The 10408-nt window shown below is 37.2% G+C and overlaps 1 pseudogene; it reads left to right on the forward strand.

Annotated features, from left to right (window-relative positions):
* Positions 1-967: 967 nt before the first annotated feature.
* On the forward strand, positions 968-5534 carry LOC110200968 (NADH dehydrogenase [ubiquinone] 1 alpha subcomplex subunit 5-like; annotated as a pseudogene).
* Positions 5535-10408: the final 4874 nt, after the last annotated feature.

Raw genomic sequence — 10408 nt, forward strand, 5'->3', positions numbered from 1 at the left:
AAAGGAGCTATGGATGAGAAAGTGTATGGAGTGTACCAACATTGAGGAAGTTAGTTGTAGGAGGCATGGACCTTAGGGATCTGGTACCAAGAGAGAGAGTCCCTGGGCCAACCAGGGACAAAAATCCTTGTGCCACGCATCCCTCTATCTGCTCTGATAAGGGAAATACAGAGTCAGGCCCGCCACAAGGGAAAATTTTCTATGTGTGGAATGGGGGTTGGGTTATGTTCAAAGACATGGTCTTAGGTCTTTTGGGGGGCCGGGTCCCACCATCTCATCACTATCATAACCCTGGAAATTACCTGTCATGTCGCAAAACTTTTCAATCTGTCTCCTTAGAGGAAATTTCCTTAGATTGAGGAACTCACAAATCACTTAAGAATTATCTTAGCTGGAGGCGGAGCCAAGTTGGTGGACTTGCTTAACCTCTCCCCCAAACCCCTTCAAATACCTGTAAAAATGGCTCTAAACAAATTCTAAAGCAGCAGAACCCACAAAAAAGACAGAGTGAAACAAATTTCCAACCCAAGGCGACCTGGATGGTTGATCAGAAAGGTGTATTGAACTGGGTGCGGACAGAAGCACAGTTTGGCATGGAATCATGGCAAAACAGGCCTTAGAGAACCTGGAGCAGCCCTCAGAGGACTGAGTCATGGGCAGCTATGGTGGTTTCCAGACTTCTCAACCCACAAACACCAAATATAACCTAGAGGGTTAGTGGGAAAAGTCTGTGACTGGAGTGAGAGAGAGAATCTCAGTCCCAGCCCCAGTCCCTGAGCGTGGCCCTGGGGTAGCAGGTACCTCCAGAGCTTCCAGGCCACAGACTGAGGGGGAATTGGGTGGCTGATCAGAGGGGAATTGCAGGGATCTCTTTGCCAGTGCTGAGGCAGGAATTTCTTGCTTTGCCCGTGCTTGGATCTGGGTTACAGCTCTAGGTGGTAGTCCTGTGGCAAGGAAGAATGCTGGCATGGTGAAGCTTGCAGTAGTGGTGAGTGAAAATCCTTCTCACATTTCCAAGCAGAAAAGAGTGCTTGTGGTAACTCATAGACCAGAGCACAGGCCAGGAAAGGAGTAAACACTTTGCCCTTATCATACCACCTTGGAAGAGCTGAAAATTTACAGGTCCCTAGAAGTGTCGCTGAAAACAGCTGCACAAAACCCTCAAAGCTTGAGGCAGTACATTCCCCACACTGGAAGGAGACACCTACCTTAACAAACAGTTTATAATGCAAGTAATTTGCCTCATAAGCAAAATGTGTAAAAAAAGTCAGACCATAGAATCATTCTTTGGTAACAAAGAGATCAAAACATAAAACCAAAAGACAGAAAAGTCAAAGCTCCTACATCCAAAGCCTCCAAGAAAAATAGGAACCAGTCCCAGGCCTTGGAAGAGCTCAAAAGGGATTTTGAGAAGCAAGTAAGAGAAGTAGAGGAAAAACTGGGAAGAGAAAAGAGAGTGATGCAAGAAAATCATGAAAAACAAGTCAGCAGCTTGCTAAAGGAGACCCAAAAAAATTCTGAAGAAATAACACATTAAAACATAGACTAACCCAAATGGCAAAAGAGGTCCAAAAAGCCAATGAGGAGAAGAATGCTTTAAAAAACAAAATTGGCCAAATAGAAAAGGAAGTCCAAAAGCTTACAGAAGAAAATACTTCCTTAAAAATTAGAATACAGTAATTGGAAGCTAGTTACTTTATAAGAAATCAAGACACTGTAAAACAAATCCAAAAGAATGAAAAAATAGAAAACAATGTGAAATAGCTCATTGGAAAAACAACTGATCTGGAAAATAGATTCAGGAGAAAGAATTTAAAAATTATTGGACTATCTGAAAGCCATGATCAAAGAAGAAAAAAAAGGCCCAGACATCACCTTTCAAGAAATTATCAAGGAAAACTGTCCAGATATTTTAGAATCATAGGGCAAAATAGAAATTGAAAGAATCCACTGATCATCTCCTGAAAGAGATCCCCAAAGGAAAACTCCTAAAAATATTATAGCCAAATTCCAGAGTTCCCAAGTCAAGGAGAAAATATTGCAAGCAGCCAGAAAGGAACAATTCAAGTATGGTGGAAACACAATCAGGATAACACAAGATTTAGCAGCTTCTACATTAAGGGACCACAGGGCATGGAATATAATATTCCAGAGAGCAAAGGAGACAGGATTAGAACCAAGAATCACCCACCCATAAAAACTGGTTTAAAAAAATTAATTTTAATTTATTAATTAATTTTTAATTTAAAAAAAAATCCTTCAGGGGAAAAATGGACATTCAGTGAAATGGAGGACTTTCAAGCATTCTTGATGAAAAGACCACAGCTGAATAGAAAATCTGACTTTCAAATACAAGACTCAAGTGAAACATGAATAGGTAAATAGGAAATAGAAATGATAAGAGACTTATTAAGATTGAACTGTTTACATTACTGCATGGAAAGATGATATTTGTAACTCATGAGACCTTTGTCAGTATTAGGGTAGTTGGAAGGGGGGAAATTATATATGTATATATAGATATGGATATAGATATAGATATAGAAATAGATAAATAGAGGGCACAGAGTGAGCTGAAGATGAAGGATTAATATCTGAATAATAAAATTAAGGAGTGAGAGAAGATTGTACTGGGGGAAGGTGAAAGGGAGAGGTAGAATGGGGTAAATTATCTCGCATAAAACAGACAAGAAAAGGCTTTTATAGTGGAGGGGAAATGGGGGAAGGTGAGAGGGAATGAATGAACCTTATTCTTATAGGATTTGGCTTTAGAAGGGAATAACATACACTCTCAGTTGGGTATGGAAATCTATCTTACCCTGCAGGAAAATAGTGGGGGGAAGGGGACAAGAGAGCAGGGGGTGATAGAAGGGAGGGCAGATTGGGGGAGGGGGTAATCAGAAGCAGATACTTCTAAGGAGGGACAGGGTCAAAAGAGAGAATAGAATAAATGGGGGGGTGGGATAGGATTAAGGGAAATATAGTTAGTTTTTCACAACATGACTACTGTGGAAGTGTTTTGTATTGAGTTGCTTGCCTTTTCAATAAGGGTGGATGGAGAGGGAGGAAGGGAGGAAATTAGAACCCAAAGTTTTAAAAGTACATGTTAAAAAAGTTTTTTTTCACGTGCAACTGTGAAATAAGAAATACAGGAAAGTAGGTATAGAAATATATGCTGCCCTACAAGAAAATATAAGGGGAATGGGATAAGAGAAGGGGGGGCAGAGATAGAAAGGAGGGAAGATTAGAGGAAGGGGTATTCAGACTCCATGCCATCTTGGGGTGGGAGGAGGGTCAAGATGGGGACAAAATTTAGAACTCAAAATCTTGTGGAAGTGAATTTTGAAAACTAAAAATATTTTTTTTAAAAAGAATTATCTTAGCTAAGAGTTTTTCAACAAACATAAAACAAGATGATACAAGAAAAAACAAATGCAAATGCAAAGTAGACAGATAATTCAAGTTCATTACCACTATATAGACTCTGAGTCCTAAGTTCTTTCTAAAATATTAATAATACTTATTATTATTATTATTATTATTATTAGAAAGCTTGCATTTGACTTTTCACATTTTTGCCTGAAAATAGTTTTCTTTTAATTTTTTGACACCCCATAAAACCTTTTTAAACTTTTAAAATGGAGCATTAATAATGCCTGTTGTTTGGTCATTTCAACCAAGTCCAACTCTTTGTGACTCCATTTTGGAGTTTTCTTGGTAAGATACCAAAGTGATTTGCCATTCCCTCTCCAGCTCATTTTACAGGAGAGCACATTGAGGCAAACAGGGTTAAGTGACTTGTATAAGGTCACACAGTAACTGCCTTAGGAAGGATTTCAGCCCAGGTCTTTTTGACTCTAGTCCTGGCACTCTATCCACGGAGCCTTCCAGCTACCCTTAATAATGTCTGCATTGCTACTAAGATTAGAAGGAAGGTAGAAAATTGGGAAAGAATTTTTACAACTAGTCTCTCTGATAAAGGCCTCATTTCTAAAATATATAGAGAATTAAGACAAATTTATAAGAACACAAGCCATTCCCCATTGATAAATGGTCAAAGGATATGAACAGACAGTTCTCAGATGAAGAAATTAAAGCCATTTATAGTCATATGAAAAAATGCTCTAAATCGTTATTGATTAGAGAAATGCAAATCAAAACAACTCTGAGGTAACGCATCACACCTATCAGATTGGCCAACATGACAAAACAGGAAAATGATAAATGTTAGAGAAGATGTGGGAAAATTGGAACACTAATGCATTGTTGGTGGAGTTGTGAACTGGTCCAACCATTTTGGAGAACAATTTGGAACTATGCCCAAAGGGCTACAAAAATGTGCATACCCTTTGATCCAGCAATAGCACTTCTAGGGCTATATCCCAAAGAGATCAAACAAATGGGAAAAGGACCCACATGTACAAAAATATTCATAGCAGCTCTTTTTGTGGTGGCAAAGAATTGGAAATTGAAAGGATGCCCATCCATTGGGGAATGGCTGAGCAAGTTGTGGTACATGAATGTAATGGAATACTATTGTGCTATAAGAAATGATGAACAGGCTGACTTCAGAAAAACCTGGAAAGGCTTATATGGTCTCATGCTGAGTGAAGTGAGTAGAACTAAGAGGACTTTGTACACAATAGCAGCCACATCGTGCAATGACTAATATTGTTAAACTGAACCCTTCTCAGCATTACAAGGATCTCCAGAGGCCTTGGGATGGAAAATGCTATCCACATCCAAAGAAAGAACTATGGAAGTCGAATCGCTATCACTTATTTTTACCTTCAGTTGAGTTTTGTTTCATCATTCTGATGGTTCCTCCTATTGATTTTAATTTTTACTTACAACTTCACTCACTTGAAAATATGTTTAATGGGTATGTAAATGTAAAGCCCATATCAGATTGTGCGTCATCTTCAAGAGGGTGGCGGGGAGGAAGGGTGAGAGAAATTTTCAACTCAAAAGCATATGGAAGTGACTGTTGATAAATCAAAATAAATTAATAAAAATTTTTAAAAAATAATGTCTGCATTGGCTTTTTCCACTCCCCCTTCTCCCTTTTATTCGTCTCCTTTCACCCTCCTCACCTTTCTTCTTCCTTCTCCCCTGTTCCTCCCCCTTCTCTTTCACCTTTCCCTCGTAGTGCACCAGGGAAGGTAGCCAGATTAACTGGGAATGACCAGAGTGTTTTTTTTTTGTAGACCATAGGTCTCATTGGACTGGCAGTATGTGAGACTCCATGAGAGCAGCTAACATTATTATATTCAAAGATTCTTAGTGCTCTTGGGTTTATGCCCTCAAATGCAGCCTATAGAAAGTACACTGAACAGATTACAGATGAAAGGCTGAATAAGGTCAAAGAGGAAACAGATCTTCAGAAACTAGATAAGCTTCAGGCTGGCCAGCTAGAAGAGGTGATTCTTCCGGCTAAAAATGAATTATCATTGCCAAGAAAAATGTTGACCTGGAAACCCTGGGAGCCTTTAGTGGAAGAACCACCAGTCAACCAGGGGAAATGACCATTATAATCAATGTTAAATATCAATGATATATATGTATATTTTAAATCATTAAACATCTGTTTAAATACTATTAAAATATTTTTTGAATTACTGGAACTTTTTTTTTCTTTTTGGTGAGGCTGTCATGGTTGTGACTTGCCCAGGGTCACACAGCAAGGGTTAAGTGTCTGAGACTGGATTTGAACTCAGGTCCTCCTGACTCCAAGGCCAGAGCTCTATTCACTGCACCACCTAGCTGCCCTTTTGAACTTTAACAGGAAAACTGAAACAAGGTAGTTAGGGACAAAAAAAAAAACAGTGGATGATTAATATGTTATAGGGATGAACCATGATCATTTTAATCTGAAAAGCATATGTTCATAAAATAGATTATTTTAAAATCCCTCAGAGAAAATGATTTCACTGTAATTTGAGAAATCTAATCAGAAACTTCATTTTTTAAAATTTTTAATCCAAGAACAAAGAAAGTGACAGAGACTAATAATCCAAGGCATGAGAAAAAATCAAAAATTAAAATATAATCTGCATGGGGTTTATGGAAGACTTCCTTTAGTATTTTTCAGCATTTGGTTTAAAAGTTTGTGCTAAGTTATATTAATTTCTGGGAAAGAATTGAATAAGATGGTATGCTTGAATTTTAATTGAACACTTTCAAAAATTGAACTGTTATATGGAAAGCACCTGATAAGCTAAGATTCTAAAACTTATTAATTGAATCTTTTTATATAACTGCATGCATTTTTCCACATTCCGAAAGTAATATAAGAGATTTTCAAATTGAGGTTGACTTGCTTGGCTTTGAGTGTATGTGTTTAATGAAGAAAAATCTAAATTTAATATGCAATTTGGTTCTTACGTATATTAAACAGAAATGTTTCCTGAAAAAAAATGTCTGCATTGACTTTAATGTACAAGATAACTCACCTCTGAATTCTGAAGCCACTCCTTCCAATCATTCTATCATCTTAGAAATGGCATGCTAAAACTTGCTCTTCAGACTATGGGTGTACCAGCAAAACAAATTCAAAGGGCACCCTTTGTATCACTGTACATAGTTCTTCAAGGGCAGAAGGACATCACACAAAATATGTTGGACTCACAGTGGGCAAGATACGGGACCAAATCCTGCCTCTGGCATTTTATTCAACCTCCCTGACACTCAGTTTCTTCATTTGTTTAATAGAGATGCTAACACATCCAGTAAGTAAATCACAATTTTATTGTAAGGCTCAAATAGACTCATGCATGTAAAATACTTTGCACTTCTTAAAATGTTATATAAATGTAAATTGTTGTTAGCCATTACTATTATTATCATCATTATATTAGCAACAAAAATATTACAACAATTTCTGAACAGTGTCTTACATGGGCGTTTTGAGATAATGGAAATATAAAAAACTGGGAAATTTAAAGTATTGGCTATTATTAAAATAAATAACAATATAATCAACATCTCAGGATAATATCAATAGATGCAGAAAAATCTAAATAAAAAACTTTTAAAACAAAATACAACAATTTGTGTTTTTAAAAAAAGGCACTAAATGCCTTCTTTGTATAACATCAGCATAACAGAACAGGCCTTCATATGATTTCATTCACAATAAGTTTCAGAGCAGACACAGGTAATGTCACCCTATACTAGAATATACTTAGTCTTTCTTCATCCCTCCACGCCTACCCTTTGAAAATTTCTCTTCACTCCCATTCAAACTCCAAAGTTTTTATGCACTTGTCTCTTATTCAGAAATGTTTAGAAATCCTCTACTTCATTTAAAAGTCCATTTTTCCCATATAAGATTATACTCAGTTTTTCTGGGTAAGTCATTTTTGGTTTTATCTCATACATTTTTCCTTCAGGAATATCATAATCCAAACTCTTTTTTCCTTCATACTGGTGGCTGCTAAATTATTTGTGATTTGGACTATGGCTCCTTGGTACTTGAATTTTTTTCTTTCTGATTTCTTATGTTACTTTTCCTTTGACCTGGAAGCTCTGGATTTTGGCTGTAAGTTTCCTGGGAGTTTTCATTTGGGGGTTTCTTTTGAGAGGTCATGGTGGATTTTTTTCTACTTCTATTCTGCCCTCTGATTCTAAGAGATCTGGGCAATTTGGGATAAGGAAACACAAAATTCATGTTATGATCAAATTTTTTTCTTATCAATTCAATAGGAACAAATTCAGGTTTTCAAAATAAGCATTAAAGCATAACAGACTAGAATTGGCTAAGGCAAGGTTTGAACTCAGGTCTTGATTCCACGGCTCAGACCTATTATTTCATCTGTAAATTCCCTACACTAGAGGAAGACAAGTCCCTCTTCCCACATAGATCCACGACAGTTCTGAAATGTCAAATCTTAGACAGTTGCCTCAGGCACTAAAAGTTAGTTGACTATGTTAGAGTTACTTTTGCCCACGTATTGATACTATCTTGTCAATATCACATTTTTCCGGGACAGTAACACTTGACAATTACTAGCTGTGTAACCCTGGGCAAGTCGCTTAACTCCAATCGCCTATATATATACATATATATATATATATATATATATATATATACATATGTGTGTGTGTGTGTGTGTGTGTGTGTGTGTGTGTGTGTTTTATATCCTGCAAGTGCTGGCTTCCTGAACTTTGGCAACCAAGAATGATCAATGTCAGTGTCTGAAAAGAACGAAGTGATGCCAGGCTAGTTCTCTGATGACCTTTTGTTAATATGCAATTCCTTGGTTGACACCCAGCCAATCAAAATAAAAAGGATTTGTATACACACCAGAGCCTGTTGTTATTACTATCATTATTATTTTCCAAGAGCTGTTTCTCTAAAAAGCACCAAAAAAAGAAACAGATACTCTATCTTTCTCTTTCTCTCTCTTCCTCCCTTTCTCTCTCCATCTCTCTTTGTGTGTCTCTCTGTCTCTCTCTCTCTGTCTCTCTCTCTCTCTATATATATATATATGTAAGTCCACACACATGTGTATATACATAAATGTACATACATACATACATATACACACACACACACACACACACACAAAGACATACACATACATATTTATATATTCAGAATCTGCCTGGTTGCTAAAAAAACACAGGCCACCAGGAAAAGAATCGCCAGCAGAGGTAAGGATCAGAATTTTATGTATATAGAAGCATTTTTCCCCCAAATGACCTAACCACCTTTTCATGGTTTCTGAAGATGGAATGGTAACGATGTACAGAGATATTTGAAAGCAGCATTTTTTGTTTACCAAAGAATTAGAAGAAAGTGGACCTGCATCGATTGGTGAATTGCTGAACAGATTGTGGTGTGTGAATGGAATGGAGTATTATTGTGCTGTAAGAAATGGCAAATAAGAACTTAGAAAAAGTTGGAAAGACTTTATGAACTCATGCAGAGCAAAGTAAGTAGAGCCAGAGTAGCTTAGGTGATGACTGAAAAAAAGTAAAGGAAAACAAATTGAAGACTTCAGAACCCCAATCAATGCTGTGACCAGTCATGACTTCAAAGACTGTTGGTGAAGCGTGCCCCTCGGCAGAGAGGTTGTACGATACTGGTTACAACATATGAGGATTGTGCTCAGCCGTGACCAGTGTCTTGATTTGTTTTACTTAACTGAATGTACTTGTTACAAAGAAGTGTTCTCTATCGGTGATGGGGAAATTCATTGGAAAGAGTCAGCATTTTCTTCTTTTTTTTTTCTTTAAGCAGGAATGGAGCTCTTCTCTGGGTTCTTCATACCTGTTAACTCTCCACAACTTAATTCAGCTCTGGAGCTAGACTTGTTCAGCTCATTCTTTGCTGGGCATAGCGAGATCTGCAGGGCGATTTGCTCTACTGAAAGATATGCTGATGGGATAGCAAGAAAGGTTAGAAGAAAGAGAAACCCTTGTCCCATCCCAGCTATAATTTGAAGACTCTGAAAGAGGGAAAAGGAAAGAGCTATTCTCTCAGGTACTGGGCTCTTTCTCCAAATCTGTCTCTCTTCTCAATTTCCAGGGAAGACTTCTTTCTTAGACTTCTGTCTTTTTTTTTTTTAAGGCCACTTAGGGAATAACTATTCCTTCAAGCAGCTAAGGACTAACTACCCTATAAGGTTTGCAAAGCACTTCACAAATATTATCTCAGTGTATGCTCACCACAGTTCTGGGAGGTAGATATTCTTATGATTCCCATTTTTCAGATGAGAAAACTGAGGCAAAAGAGAAGCTAAGTGACTTGGCCAGAGGTCAAAAATTTACTATGAGTCTGAGGTCAGATTAGAACTCAGATCTTCCATGTCCCATGTTCTAGTCACAATGTCACTGAGCTATGCAGAAGCTGTTCAATGTGATTTTTCAGTAGAGTGAATAACCTGATGTCTGTTGTGCACATCAAATGTTTTAAAGATATTTTGTTATGACTGTCCCTTTAAATTGGAAGCTATATTCAGCTCTACTTATTATCATCATTGTTATTATTGTCCTGTGTGCTGACTCAGGGAATTTCTCTTCATATGCAAATGGTTCTGTGATTTTTATTTAGTTTTGTTATCCAAGGTTTTTTTTTTCTTTTCTATATTCACTAAGCTAGAGATGTTTTGTAATTAAAATTCTACTATAACCAGATTGCTGCTTTGTTAAAAATATAACTCTTTGGAAGCGCTTATTTTTTTGTTTGATGTTTGGGAAATTCAAAATTTGTTTTAAATGGAGAAAAAATAAATAAATGTTACTCTTTCTCAGAAATAGTTCTAATCAGCCCTCAGCATTGTGTGAGTAGAAGCCCACAAGATAAGAGACAGAGAGAGAGAGAAAGACAGAGAGAAAGACTGACAGAGACAGACAGAGAGAGAGAGAGAGACAGAGAGAGACAGAGACAGACAGACAGACAGAG

Source organism: Phascolarctos cinereus, unplaced genomic scaffold, assembly GCF_003287225.1.
Source record: "Phascolarctos cinereus isolate Bilbo 61053 unplaced genomic scaffold, phaCin_HiC Scaffold_9;HRSCAF=440, whole genome shotgun sequence".
NCBI lineage: Eukaryota > Metazoa > Chordata > Mammalia > Diprotodontia > Phascolarctidae > Phascolarctos > Phascolarctos cinereus.